Source organism: Coturnix japonica, chromosome 6, assembly GCF_054131305.1.
Source record: "Coturnix japonica strain WE chromosome 6, WE-NBRP24, whole genome shotgun sequence".
In the NCBI taxonomy this organism is placed as follows: Eukaryota; Metazoa; Chordata; class Aves; order Galliformes; family Phasianidae; genus Coturnix; species Coturnix japonica.
In genome coordinates this window covers 34,826,389-34,839,756 of record NC_140668.1, presented here as the reverse complement: position 1 = coordinate 34,839,756, position 13,368 = coordinate 34,826,389, and the positions used below count along the sequence as shown (strand labels likewise).

Sequence of the window (13,368 nt, the reverse complement as noted above, 5' to 3'; positions counted from 1 at the left end):
GCTAGCATTGTCCCACTATATGCTGATTATTTGGGAATGTTTTGATTGACCCTGACTAATGATTTAAAGCTGTCTCTCTTCCTCTTTGGTCTTTGACTGTAGTTTATCCTGAGTTATTTAATCCTATCCTGTTTGCCAGTCAGTATACCTGAAGAACTGATGGCTGTTCCACAGTCGGAATGTGTTGCTCAAGACAGAAGCAGGACTTGTCTTTGTTGGTTGTGGCAATTCAGGAAACACTTATTTTTGCAGCAGTGCTAAACAAAAGGCAATTATGAGTTCTTTGATTGCAATCTTTACCTGCTGGTCAAGTGCTGTCATTCTTTGCAATAGTGACTGTTAAAATGGTGTTTAGAAAACACAGGAAAATGGAACAGCATACTTCTGGAGGAATGCTGGCAGTGAACACCAATAGTTCTCATTGATTCCAATGCTCTATTTTCAGAACATAATCATCTATTCAGCGACAGGTCCTGTGTGTGACTGTGTCAGGGACAAACCTACCTTCACCACAGACACTGCTCTGAGCATTCATGTCTGGATTTCATGGAGGGGAGCTGCCCTGCAGGGGAAATGTAATTGCTGGTCTACCACACTTTTGGACTAAGACAGGGTAAGAGATGTTTATTACTGGAAACGCAGACCTCATGGAAATCAATCAAAAAGTGCAGTAGCTCAGTGCAAGGTTTGGTTTTATTAAGATCCTGAATAATGGCTCATTGCTTTGCTGAGAGGAAGTAACGTATGGATGGCAGAACCAAGCCCCCAGAATGGAGAATACCGGAGTTTTCATTCAGACACAAATCAAATTACATTTTCTTTCAAATTTAAAAGGAGCAAATACATTTTTAAGATGGGTGATACATTTTCTTGTGAAAACAGTAAAACAGTGGGACTTTTTTTTTGGTCTGTTTTAATGTAAAAGTTGTGCAGTCTTTATGTTCTAAAATATTGCTTTCTTTACAATCTTCTGTTTAAAAAAACACAAGTCTGTTTAGTGCAGGGATACAAAACAAATCCTCAGGACTCTTCACTTTTCCATCTTATTCAACACGTTCTCCTTCCAGCATTGTGCACTGCAAAGCATCCATCTTGCTTGACAGAAGATGCATCTCATGTTCTGTGCTTTGAGAGCATGTTCCGATACCTATTTCAGCTGCTGTTATAACCTGTAGTCCACAACATCTGTTACCAATAGGAAAATGGCTTTATTGACTTTTTTTTCCTCTGTATCCATGCACTGGCTGTATTAACAAAGACGTTTGCAAAGGAGCCTCTAAGAATACAGCATACTAGATTTATTTCTTTGTCTGCTTTTTGCAACCAAGGGAGACCTCTGTGTCCTAATGTTTATTCACATTGAGATAACTATTTTATCTTATATTGGCCAGGGGCTTTTTCTTTCTGGTACAGCTATGTATGAATCATAAAGGCAAAAGAAGCAATTCTGTCTGTAGTCACTGAAAAGAACTGTACCTTTTTCTTCAGTAGATAGAAGCAGCTTTAAGCTCCTCAGAGTCATCAGGAATTGCATTTTAAATTAAAAATGACAAGAAAACAAAATAGTCACAGAGGATCTGGCAAGGCCAAGGTATGCTAATGTGACTTATCTTGTGACCACACTGACTTTCATTTATTCATGATTTTTTCACTTGTCTTGTACAGAAGTTGTGTTCAGATAATTCAGTGATGGATGCAATAGAAGTTAAATAAATTGAGCACTCGTTGATCACGAAGTTTTAACAAAACTTCATTTATGACTGGCTTGTGTGTGGTTTTTTTTTTAGAGCCACACTATCCATTTGTTTGATTAACAGAGTACCTGGTGCAGGGAAAAATTACCACTTGGTCTCTTCTCCTGCTGTCTGTGCAACTAGTGAGAGAGGAAAGGTAAATCACCATGAGCAAGGTTAAGGGAGATGAGTGCATTTGGACTGTCATTTCCTGGAAGCATCACTCAGAATGTGAGCAGACTGGCTGTTCTGTCCCGACTCCTTCATTTCAACTCTGTATGACTTATTTCCCTGTTTATTTACCCCAAATGAGTTGTAACCAGTCATAGACATTTACAACTCACATGTAGTACTGTTCGAATCCTCAGTTGCCTTAGATTTTTTTTTTCAGGATATTACAATGCCATCTGGGAATATCAGATATGTTCAGGACATTATTCAGACTTTGTTCTTTAAAGTAATTCATAGCTAAAAATCGTTGCAGTTGTTAGATCTGCTCTTGAAAGTACTGTGGTCAGTAACTGTCCACTTACCTCTCTGGGGATGCACACAGTTCATTATGCACTTATTTTGTGTGGCTCCAGGCACTGAGAAAGAGTAATCACACTTGGCATTTTGCCTCAGTTCGGTCTCAGTAATTACGGAACCCAAGTAACTTGTTAGAAGCTTGTGAAAAAATGTCTCTGAAGCACACAACAGAGCTGAAATGCACAGAAGGATGAGAGTTCAACTGTCGTGGGATTACGTTTGAAAAGGATATCCAGCTGTTGTACTGGATTTAAGGAGGTGATATCCTTGGTTATGGTACAGTGCTATTGTTAGGAGCATCTGTCTGTGATTGTTGTCTTCCAGACTGATTGCATCTAATAATGCATTGTATTTCTGATTAAAGTTTTCTTCAACAAACTACACTCTATTGAATGGTTTTGTGAGCTGTGCTTTTTTACCTCACTAAGTACTTATAATAAAGGTGCCTCCTGAGTGCACTGAAAATGAAAGAAAACAAAGTAATCCACAACAGAATTGAGCTGTTAGGTTTACTAAGCTGAACAGTTTTGTGTAAGTTACAGTCCAGTGGCACAGGATGTAAGTGCTGCTGCTCTGGAAGCAGTGGTGCTTCTGGCTTGCATTTAGGCCTGGAGGCATTCTACTAATTCACAGCACAGTTTCTGCTGGGCTTACAGCAGAAAGCACAAAGAACTCTTCACCCCACAGCCTCGTGATGCAGCTTTCAGTACCACTTCAGTTGTGCCCTCTCTGATGGGCCTTTGAAGAGTGGAACAGGATGCTCTTCAGCACTGTTCTGCTTTCTTTGGAGTGTGCTATCAGGCTATTAATTATCTCTTTTCCTGAGTTTCATAAGCATGTCACTCTTTTCTCTATGAGGTGATACTGGGAGAGGAAAAAAAAAACAAAACAAAATGAAACCAAAAAACAACAACAAAAAACCTCTAAAAAGCCCTCATCCCCAGCTTGTTAGGAGGTTGGTTTGCTTTGAGCACTGCTCATGTTAATGGGACTGTCTGCTTCAAAGCTGCTGGGTTAGACTCCTCTTGGAATAGGCAATCACTGCATGAAAGCATGTGAGTTTGCAAGCAGGGTCTCCAACCAGTACTGGTTTTACCTTGGTTGGAGTTAATTTTCTTTACTGCCGCTGGTGTGGAGCTGTGTTTTGGGTCTGTGGCCAAACAGCACTGATAAAGTGCAGATGTTTTTGTTCTAGCTGGGCAGTGTTTGCAGTGCCAAGGTGTTTCTGTTTTATAGGCTGCATGGCCAGCACAGCCTGCCCTGACCAAAGGGATGCTGTGTAGGGTGTAGAGAGCAGAGGGTGTAGAGAGCAGAGGGGAACATTTGGGGCTATGACCGATGGTCTGCTTTCCAGGAAAGCGGCTGAACATCTACCTGGGAGCTACTGAATAAATTCCTCCTTTTGCTTTGCTTGCATGCACAGCTTTGCTTCACTTATTGAACTGCCTTTATCTCAACCCACACATTTTCTCAGTTTTGCCCTTCTGTTTTTCTCCCAGTCGCGGTGTGGGGGAGTAAGCGAGCAGCTGTGGGACTTTGCTGCCTGCCAGGGCTAACCTGCAACACAGGCAGAAGGCGGATGCCTGTCTTGTGAGCCAAAGCAGCCTCTTCGACTAACTATTCAGGAAAACCAATACATTAGAAAGGTGAGATCAAGTCTGAAAAATTGTAATGCCTTCGCAGCTGGGGAAGTGTTGCTTTAGACTGAAGTTAAGCATACTAGTGAAATACCGTAGGTAAGCTTGTTCTATCAGTAAGTGCGCTGTTGCCAATGTTTGTATTTCTACTAGAATGTGTGGTCTAGTTTTACCATTTATTGCATCTGTAGCAATATTTCATAGTTCAGGAAAACCCCTGAACAACAACTATTGTAATCTGAATTGGGGCTGCTTTGCCCTCTTCCCACAGAAGAGGACTGACTGCCATTCTGTTTCCTAGAGGCTTTGAAGGCTTAATTTCCAATGTGCTTTTCTACATCAATCAACTAATTGTTAGATAAAGGTGATTTTCTGGAGGCAGAATTAACTCAAATCTTACATATCTCAGTTGAAACCTTGCTAAATGATTCCTCACTGCTCCTGTTGTTAAAGGGCAAGGGTATTTTCCCTGTAAACTTTAGCTCATGGCAGGTGGATCGCACAAATGCAGGCACCTGTCTTACTCTTTTAAAGTGAGAATTCAAAATGTTGTCTACAACTACAGGTAAAAAATAAAAGGAAGGGTTAACATGGAGAGTAAAGTTAAAACGAAGGAGATCTCTTGGGAAGTGTTTTGTAATACCAAAGAGAAAAGCTCTTCCTTCTTTTGTTGAGTAAGTAAACACACGCTTTTTTTGCATAATATTTTAGCTATGAGCTAAGCAGTGTCCTTTCATGGTGGGTAGCTAGCCAGCATCCACCTTTAAATGCAGAGATGCTGAGTAGTATCTGGAATCCCAGGTAAAGGTGATGCAGATTGGCTTTGCAATAGGGAGAAAGGATCAAGTTACTAATTCAGAACCAAATGTCACTGTTATCTTGGTTAAGCTGCAGCATCAGACTTACTGCTGCTGAATATCATCCAAATTCCTCAATGGGGTTGGCACACATAGTCCCAAAAGACCACAATAGAAGGAAATTTTCTAAGAAGATGCCAAACCTTTAGTCACCTTGGAGTTACCCCTTCGCAGGAGGATGGCAGAAGCCCTAAATTACTTCCACGTTCTTCCAGTTTAGAAACAATAGCTGCTATGCTAATCAAATTAGAAGAGGGACAGGAACCTGTACAAAACAACCTTCTGAAAGGGTCAGCCCAGCCTAAATAACAGCATATCCCTACCCTTAATGTATGTGCTTGCTTCTTGATGGAATTACAGGACATGCTTCACAATCTGCTCTGCTTTGAACAGTGCCATCTAAGAAGGAAGTTCTCATGCAGGACTTGCAATACATCATCCAGTGTTGATGACCTCAGGATCACCACCTACACAACTTGCATATGCTGCTTGTCAGTGACAGAGCTTAGAACAACCCGTAGGTCACACCTTGCAGCTCTGCTCATTGATTTATTATGTGATCGATGTCACAGCTTGCTGAGTTACTTCCTATCCTCTGAGCTGCTGCAGCAGATTTTGCACTTCCACAACCCTCCAATTGCAAGCTAAAACTCTTTTCAATTAGCCTAATACATTTTATCTCACAGCTGGGTAGGAAGAGTACACAGATTAGTCCACAAAGAGTTACGGGAGACAATCTGTCAGGAACTGACAAACTATAAATCACTCTGCAACTCACAGAGACAAAGTCTCCAATACTTTGGTATTCCCACTTACCCTTCCTCAGCAGCTCATTCCCAAGAGCTGCCGCCTCAGCTGTGTTGGCCCAGCTGCTTACAAGGCCACACTGAAACCCACCAGTGACTCCATTTGGCTTAGAACACCCCAGAGCATCAGGCACATGGAAATAAATGTCCATCCAGCAAGAACTTAGAGGAGCAGCTTCTATTCATTCTTAGCCAATGATCTCTTTCCCAGACCTATTCATTTACCACAGCCCTTACTTCTCATAAGTATCTGTCAGTCTGTGTGCCAAGCTGAGCACAAGCAAAGGTGTGAGATTCCTGCTCTGAGTTGTTTTCCTCTTTCTGCTTCCAGCTAACAGAGAGGAAGCAGAGAGCTGTGATAGAGCACCACTTGGCCAGAAATTCAGGTCTTGACTCAATTTTAAACCATTCTGTGTTTTCTTCAGGTTTCAGCAAATTTAACCTTGAGCAGTTTACAATATTATGTATTCAGAGATTCACCTGAGCACCATCATTCTCTGAAGATTGACTTCTTTTGTAGGTTTTGGACAACTGCATTGTTTCATATTTCTTGAGTTACAAGATGATGTGGAAATTCTTCTGGATAAGCCAGAAAAATGCTACCAGTGTAAAGCTGTGGTGACTTGCACTTAAGTAAGTCAGATTTTGTTTGTGTGCTCTGGGGGGATCAAAATGACATTCTTTACCTTGTAACCCAGCCAAACAATTTGCTGATTTTGTTGGAAGTATAATGGTTTGTTTAGAGCCATCAGGTGCCAGTGACAACCTATACACTGTGGCAGTTAAGATGAAGTGGTTGCCATGACAACTCAATTAACTAAACAAACATATCTGTATGCAGCAGCAGCTCATGTCCTCCGCATCATCTTTACCTCAGCACAGAGCATTTTGAGTAGATGCGCAAATGAATTCCCCCTCACTCACCCATTCCTTTTCCTCTTTCTCTCCCAGCTGGACAATGATGAAAACATGGAGCCACATATACTGCTTATTCCTCCTGAGCATCTCAAATAGAATCATAGCAGGAGTGCTGCCACTTCTGACAGTGCAGGAACTCAGGCCAAGTCACTGACACCTTCCTTTTCCTTCTTCTCCGCACTGTACCCAGCAGTTAGGTCACCTTTCCAGGACTGCCTTTTAATGCCACTGAAATTAAAAGAAACAAAGGCAGTTTGTAAATAAATAAACACTAAACAACATGCTTGCCAATAGAACTAGCACAATCAAATATGATTGTCTAAGATTGTCTTTAAATTAGCAGCTTTGGGTAATACGGGCTCTTTTATAAATACATAGCATAGCAACTTAAGTTAGATACCTCCACATGAACTCTGGAATAATTGACATATCTAAGGAAAGCTCAGGTCAGAACTAAGCTTTAATTGCCTTCATTACAAAGGAATGTAATGTTGCTTGGTACAGGAATAACTGTTCCAGTACCTCCCACAAAGCACAGAAGAAAACAAAAATGAGAAAGTTGTCGAGGTTACAACAAGTTGAGGCACTAAATGCAATATAAAGAACAGATAGCATCCATCCACAATCATCTGTCAACAACGGCTTTTTTTTTTTTTTTTAGTGTTTGAGAGCATCTATTTCCATGGTCCATCTTTTACCTGCTGTGTATTTGTAAGTCAGAAAAGGTGTGCCTTAACAACAGCGATAGACAGAACCTGGGTGAATAAGGCAGAAGAGAACTAACACAGCAAAGCACAAAGGTACATGCCAGAGTCTTAACAGAGTCTGTCAGGTGCTCTACACCATTGCCATTTTTTCTGATTTTGAAAGAAGTATCAAATACATGACAAAGACCTATTTTGACCAGGGAAATTCTCAGTTTAGCCACACTTGAGCCTTAAAAAAAAAAGTCTTAATTGATACTTAATGTGTGTGCACTATTTTGTGCAGAACAGTTTGCACAAATTTCACTGTGGTAAATTTTATCCAGCATCGAGTCTGAAGGGATAGTGGAAATTTTAAAGAATAGAACAGAGGATCTCACTCAGGAAAGCAATCAAATAATCTACTTTTACCCTTCTTACCTGCAATGCTTTTTTCCCCATGCCTAAAATTAAACACTCTTGCTTTAATAAAGGTTTTTTTCCTGACACAGATCATAGCAAGCAATTTAGCCAGTAACGTTTTTTTTACAGGCTTGCTCTGTAACTTTACCTGGAGTAGCTCTAATTACATCTTTTCCTTACAAAAAAAGGAATGAATTCTACTTTTAGTACTTACTACAGGAGAAAAAACACATAGCTAGAGAATTAGTGCAAAAATCCCACTATTAACCATCTCCAAGAACCCACATAAAGCTTAAATACTGTAGCCTCAGCAGTTAACATTGCAGTGCCATGTTTCTGGGCAGTCTGATTCAAGCAGAGAAAGATGGATGGACTACGCACTTACATAAGATGCATCCCTCATTTTTCACAGTGAAAGCTCAAAACCTTAAGGATTCGGTGTGTTGTTCTAAGACACATATACCTGAAAGTCAATAGAAAGTGCCACACTGAAGGAAATCAGGCTCAAGGAAGTTTAATCATATAGATTAGGAGTGAAACACTGATGACTGTTCTGAAGAATTCCAGAAATGTTATGAGAAATTACAACAAGGATTAGTTGCGCTGCCCAGGAGGGTGTAAGGAAATTCAGTGTACCTTTGTGAGGCGGCCCAGGAGGCTTAGTGCTGGTAGCTGAATGGCTGACTTCTGCTCAAGTGTAGAAGGCCTTGTTCTGACTGGCACTTGGGAGAGAATTCAGATTCCCAGTTCAGTCTGGTCCTACTTATCTGATCAGTCTCGTTGAAAGCAAGCAAAACCTTTTCAAGCTGTTGAACAAAGCATATTTTTGTATTGAATAATGCTACAATTTACCATGCTTTTTTAATGGACAACTTCACACAGTAGACAATCATCAGCATCTCTCAAACTGCACTAATTTCCACCAGCTGCAGATCTGACTCACAGCACCTAAAAGTGACTGAAACATCCTTAGATCCTGAGCTCCACAAAACAGCTCTGGGAGCCATATAACTGCCCCCTATGCGAAACTGTGAACCATCTGTCTCTGCCCTGCTTAATTAGCCTTAATGTTTAATAAGTAAATGAAATATTTAGAAAATGCAGGCTGCACAGTTGCCAAGCACAAAATAGTCAACAGAACGTACACAGCTGCATTTCTGCCTCTGCAGACGTCACCGAGGAACTCCTTTGACACCAATTGTTTTTGGAATGAGCAAGGTTCAAGAGCAAAACTTCTCCTGTGTTTGTGTTCATATCTTAAGCAGGACTTCTGAACGCTCACGTGGGCCTGAAAGAGATGCAATCAATGGAAATTAAACTTCAGAAACCCTGCTTGTAAACAGGATTTCACTTAGTAGGTTGAAACCACACAAAACAAAAGAGGAAACAAGCTTGGGAATTAGGTGATTTTTCATCAAGTTGCAGAAAAATAAACAAATTTGGTGTTTTAATGGCAGGATATTAACAACCTAGAGAGAAGACATCAAATAAACAGTTACACATACTTTGTTAAAATGTAATAATATAGCTACCTGGGAAGAATCTAACAACCCTATTCAATAAAGGTTTACTCTAGTATTTATTTTGACTGATGGAGTTAATTTCTGTGTAATGTAGTACATAAACTAGTGCGGTAATCAGTTACGTTTTGTCACAGCTAGAGAGAGAACAACAGCAAATTTGAATAATTAAAATCAGTATTGCAATTCTAAATAACAGGAATATATATGGAAGACAGTTTTCAGACTAAACAGATTTTTTCCTGCTTGATAGAAACATTTTTCTTAGTTGAGTGCACTTTATTGTTCATTACTGGGGCTTAAGAGAATCAATTACCCATTTCCATGGCTTCACTAAGCAGCCTTATAATGCAGTAATAAGACATTACGAGCAAGGTAGGCTATCATCTGGTAGGCAAGATCTGCTATTCAGTCTGGAGGAAAAGCACAAATCCAGGCTGACAGCATATCTCCATCTAGCTCAGCTGTTGCTGTACAGTTCATCTGAATGAAGTGGAAGAGTATTATTCTTTCTAGCATGTTAGAACATATTCCAAGAGAATTATTTGGCAAACAGGGTTGATGCTGTTCCTAGTGTCATGATATGAGCAACACAGAGAGGCAGGTATGTGTGTCAGTCGTGCTGCTGGGGAGATAAGTGTACACAGCCTTATTCCAAACAGCTTTAAACCACACTGTTTGGATAATCCCATACCTGGCTGCCTGCAGACCACAAAAGCCCATCCAAGGCCGTGGTTCTGCCCTCTCCAAAGTGAGGCTTATCGGGGCTTTGCTGAGCCAGGCTTGCTGTGCACCACCTGGGAGTTTGGCACCCTCTTGTGGCGCACATGCAATGCTGGCTGCTCTTCCCTTTTCTCCAGATGCACATTGCTCTCCTGCATAAGCATCTTACAAATACTCTTTAAAAAAATCTTTTTCCCTCATTGGGAGGAAAATCTAATCACAGTTAGACCACTGCTTTCCATTTCCCTTCACCAGGTAGATCCTGTCCCCAAGCCACAGAACTCCTGTGCTCTTACGTCAAAATGATCTGTCTTTCTTCAGCCTTTGTCCAGGTTAACAGGCTTTCGTAAGTCTGTTACGAGCCCTTAATCAGTAAGATTTGCTGTCTTTTAGCCATTTTGTACATGATAATGGTAGAGAATTACTTAAGTAAGGAACAATTTGATACCAGGTGTTTAACATAACTTCCTTTCTGATAACAGTAGTCTGAATCTTCCAACCATTGGCATAATCTCATTTACATTTGTTATTAATTCATTACTTACTCTACCTCCAATTTACTGATTAATAGACAAAAGCAAACAATGAATTCTGTATAGCTCCCATTTTTAGCATGAAAGCTGGCACTGAAATATTGTGCTCCCATTTTATTCAGTTCCCATAAATATCATCCAATCAGGGCTGTAGATGATCTAAAAATACCTTGTTATTAGATTTAGAACATCACCCAAATACTTTAAAAACAACTACTTCAATATTCTAAACAATAGGATTATTATGCCAACGTTAAGAGAGAAAATAATGAAAGTTACAAAGTATAATTGTGATAATGTACTTTAACTGATAAAGTAGATATTGCTGTACAAACTAATATCTCAAGCATGTAATTCAGTACAGCTGTGCTTAAGTCAATGAAACTGTTGTGATTTATGCCAAGTACAGATCAGCTGTAATTAAATTACTAGAAATACTTCCATTCGTTTTCTTTAAAATGGAGAATGAAATAAATAGCATTTAAATGTCTGGCTTGTCAAGTCCTATCCTATAGGCATTAGGTTCCATTGCAAATCTATTTGAATGCAGATTAACATCTCTGTATCCTTAATCCTTCCAGCATATATTGAGCTTTCTGTCCAAGATCATTCATTTTTATTTCAACAAGCCAGTATCAAACTCTTGCAGACTCTGGAAGACCATGATGATATCAGAGGCAAATTTAGCTTTCCTCTGATGAGCAGTTCCCATGTTTGTTGCCGTTAGTTCTGATTTTACTATAGGCATAAAAGGGGATGCCAGCTCCTCAAGCAAATAGTTTAAAGCCATTGGGCTAGCAGATAAACACAGTAGCAGCTGTAAGATGAAATACAGAGGTGTATCTTTAATACTGTGGTTTATAATAGATTGGAGATCAAAAAAGATATATGCAACATTTTAATAGGATGATAACAGCAGGGTAACAAAGTCTCTGGCTACAGCAAATGAGAACAAACCCAAATGCACCAGACACAAAAATGAAGGAAAAGAGCTGCTTACCTTTAGAAGGCCTCAGGTAGACAGAGATCCCCAGCAAGGGATGCCTTCACCTTCACTGCCAGCCCTTAACTGAGGGCTGGGAAGTGGTGGATCCTGGCCCTGCTGCTTCTGATCACTCAGACACATTGCATGCACCTGAGCTCCCCTGGGTTGGCCCTTCCTTGCTTCAGGCCATGACTTAGCATTTCAAATACAGATGGTCTGTCAGTGAATGGTCACAGCTGGACATTCTCATCCTGACTGCAGTGATCCTTTAGAAGAAGTAAGCATGTCCAAAACAATGAGTCTCTTGCTTGCTAGTCAACAACTGTTCCCCTTCAGCAGGTTCTGACAAACAGGATGATTATTCTCCATTAGTGTTTCATTATTACCTGGATATTTTCCTTTCTATCACACTTCAACAAGCAGTTCCTAGCCTATATCTGAAGTACAAAGGAACAGACATCAGTATGGTATAGGAAATATAATTACAAACATAAAGCATTTGTTTTACTACTTAGTTGTCAATAAATAAAGAAATCTGAGTTGCAACTCAGAATCTCACACAGGGAACATTCTGGCTACAGAACTGTAGCTTCTGCTAGAAATGAGAAACAATTGTGATTCCTTCTGTTTTTCTTATTTCTTAGATTAGATTTTGGAAGTGGTATGATTAGAGGGAAGAAGGAATTACCTATTGACCTTTTTTATGATATGTCTTTATTTTTTTTCAAACTGGAGATGGTTCAACATGTACTGTTTTGAAAGCTGCATCACTATGGCAACCTACTAAAAAAATCTCAGTAGGTACATCACACACATTGGCACGTAAGCACTCACATGGGCTCGTGCTTGAAAGACAAAACCATCTCCAAATTTTCTTTGCTTATATGACTTAGGCTGAATATAAATAATCTCCTTTCTTGGATATTTACGTTCTCATCTAACTATAAGAGCCTTAACCCTGCGTGAACTCTAGCCATGCGACAGCGACAGGAATTTAAATTAAACTACATCCACCCATCTTCTTGAAATGAAATGTGTTGTTTTTCTGACACAAAACTGCTGTCACCCAGTGTACAGCCCTTTTAAAGCTATTTTCACTAGATGTTCTTTATTACAATTGTTAAATACTAATGTACACATCCAATGCAGATACGTGGTAATTTTTCACATGAAAGCTAAATACCAAAAGTCTGATTACTTGAGCACTGAAAAATATAGAGATGTTAATGCTGAATCACTGCACCTTAACTCCAAGAGTGACTAACAATTCACATTAAACTGTATTCTACTTATTTTTAGTTAGCTTCATATCAGTAATTTTCGTGACGTGATGTAGGGCTTTGCACTCATTTCACTGTCACGTTAGCATTGCTTACCCATAATTAGAGAGTGCACTCTGGAACATATTTTCAATAGCTTTTTTTCAGTTAAGACCTCATTGAGCAGTACATGAGAATAAACACAGAGGGTAAATAAATATAAAATGCATTTTCAGATTGGAAGCCATGTTATTAACATACTGTACTTACATGGGACAGATGCATTTGCAATAAGTTACTCAAAATAAAGGGGTCCTTTAAATCACTATATTCAAAACAAAATACACGTCTACTTTAATAATTTTCAGCTATGATACAAGAGAGAGCAATGGGACACCCTGTTCTTGGTAATGGCTTTATTACGTGACTAAAGACAGACATGAGCTTAGGCACTGTAACATTCAGTGTTAAACTGCAAGGCATTGCATTTCTGCCTCAAGAACTGTGGCAGTTTTATCTGAAGATTGCCCAAAGAAACAATCTCCCTTTAGTTTCTGTGAAACTTGCAGAATTGCAGCTGTAGAACAGGCCATTGTTTCCTTCTATTGTTTTAGTGCTCAAAGGGGGTGTTTGGGCACTCAGATGGTCTGAAGAACTTTAGTTTTGTTCCTGCATACACTGAGAAAAAGCACTATAGGATTTCATGAATGCCAAGTGCCACTTTTCTCTCCTTAAATACTGCTGGAGCTGAGAGAATGATGTT

At 39.7% G+C, this 13,368-nt stretch overlaps 1 long non-coding RNA gene across 2 annotated transcripts; it reads right to left on the bottom strand.

The window, feature by feature from the left end:
• Window positions 1–675: 675 nt before the first annotated feature.
• LOC146760572 (uncharacterized) lies at window positions 676–11,567 on the bottom strand. 2 transcript variants are annotated; one of them, XR_014947800.1, is made up of 5 exons: window positions 11,362–11,567; window positions 8,731–8,873; window positions 8,222–8,391; window positions 6,486–6,707; window positions 676–3,125 (listed from the first exon to the last, which is right to left on the bottom strand). It is a non-coding gene; the product is annotated as an uncharacterized LOC146760572 (long non-coding RNA). The 2 variants fall into 2 exon arrangements; XR_014947801.1 differs by lacking the exon at window positions 8,731–8,873 and having other exon boundaries at window positions 2,824–3,125; window positions 11,362–11,459.
• Window positions 11,568–13,368: the final 1,801 nt, after the last annotated feature.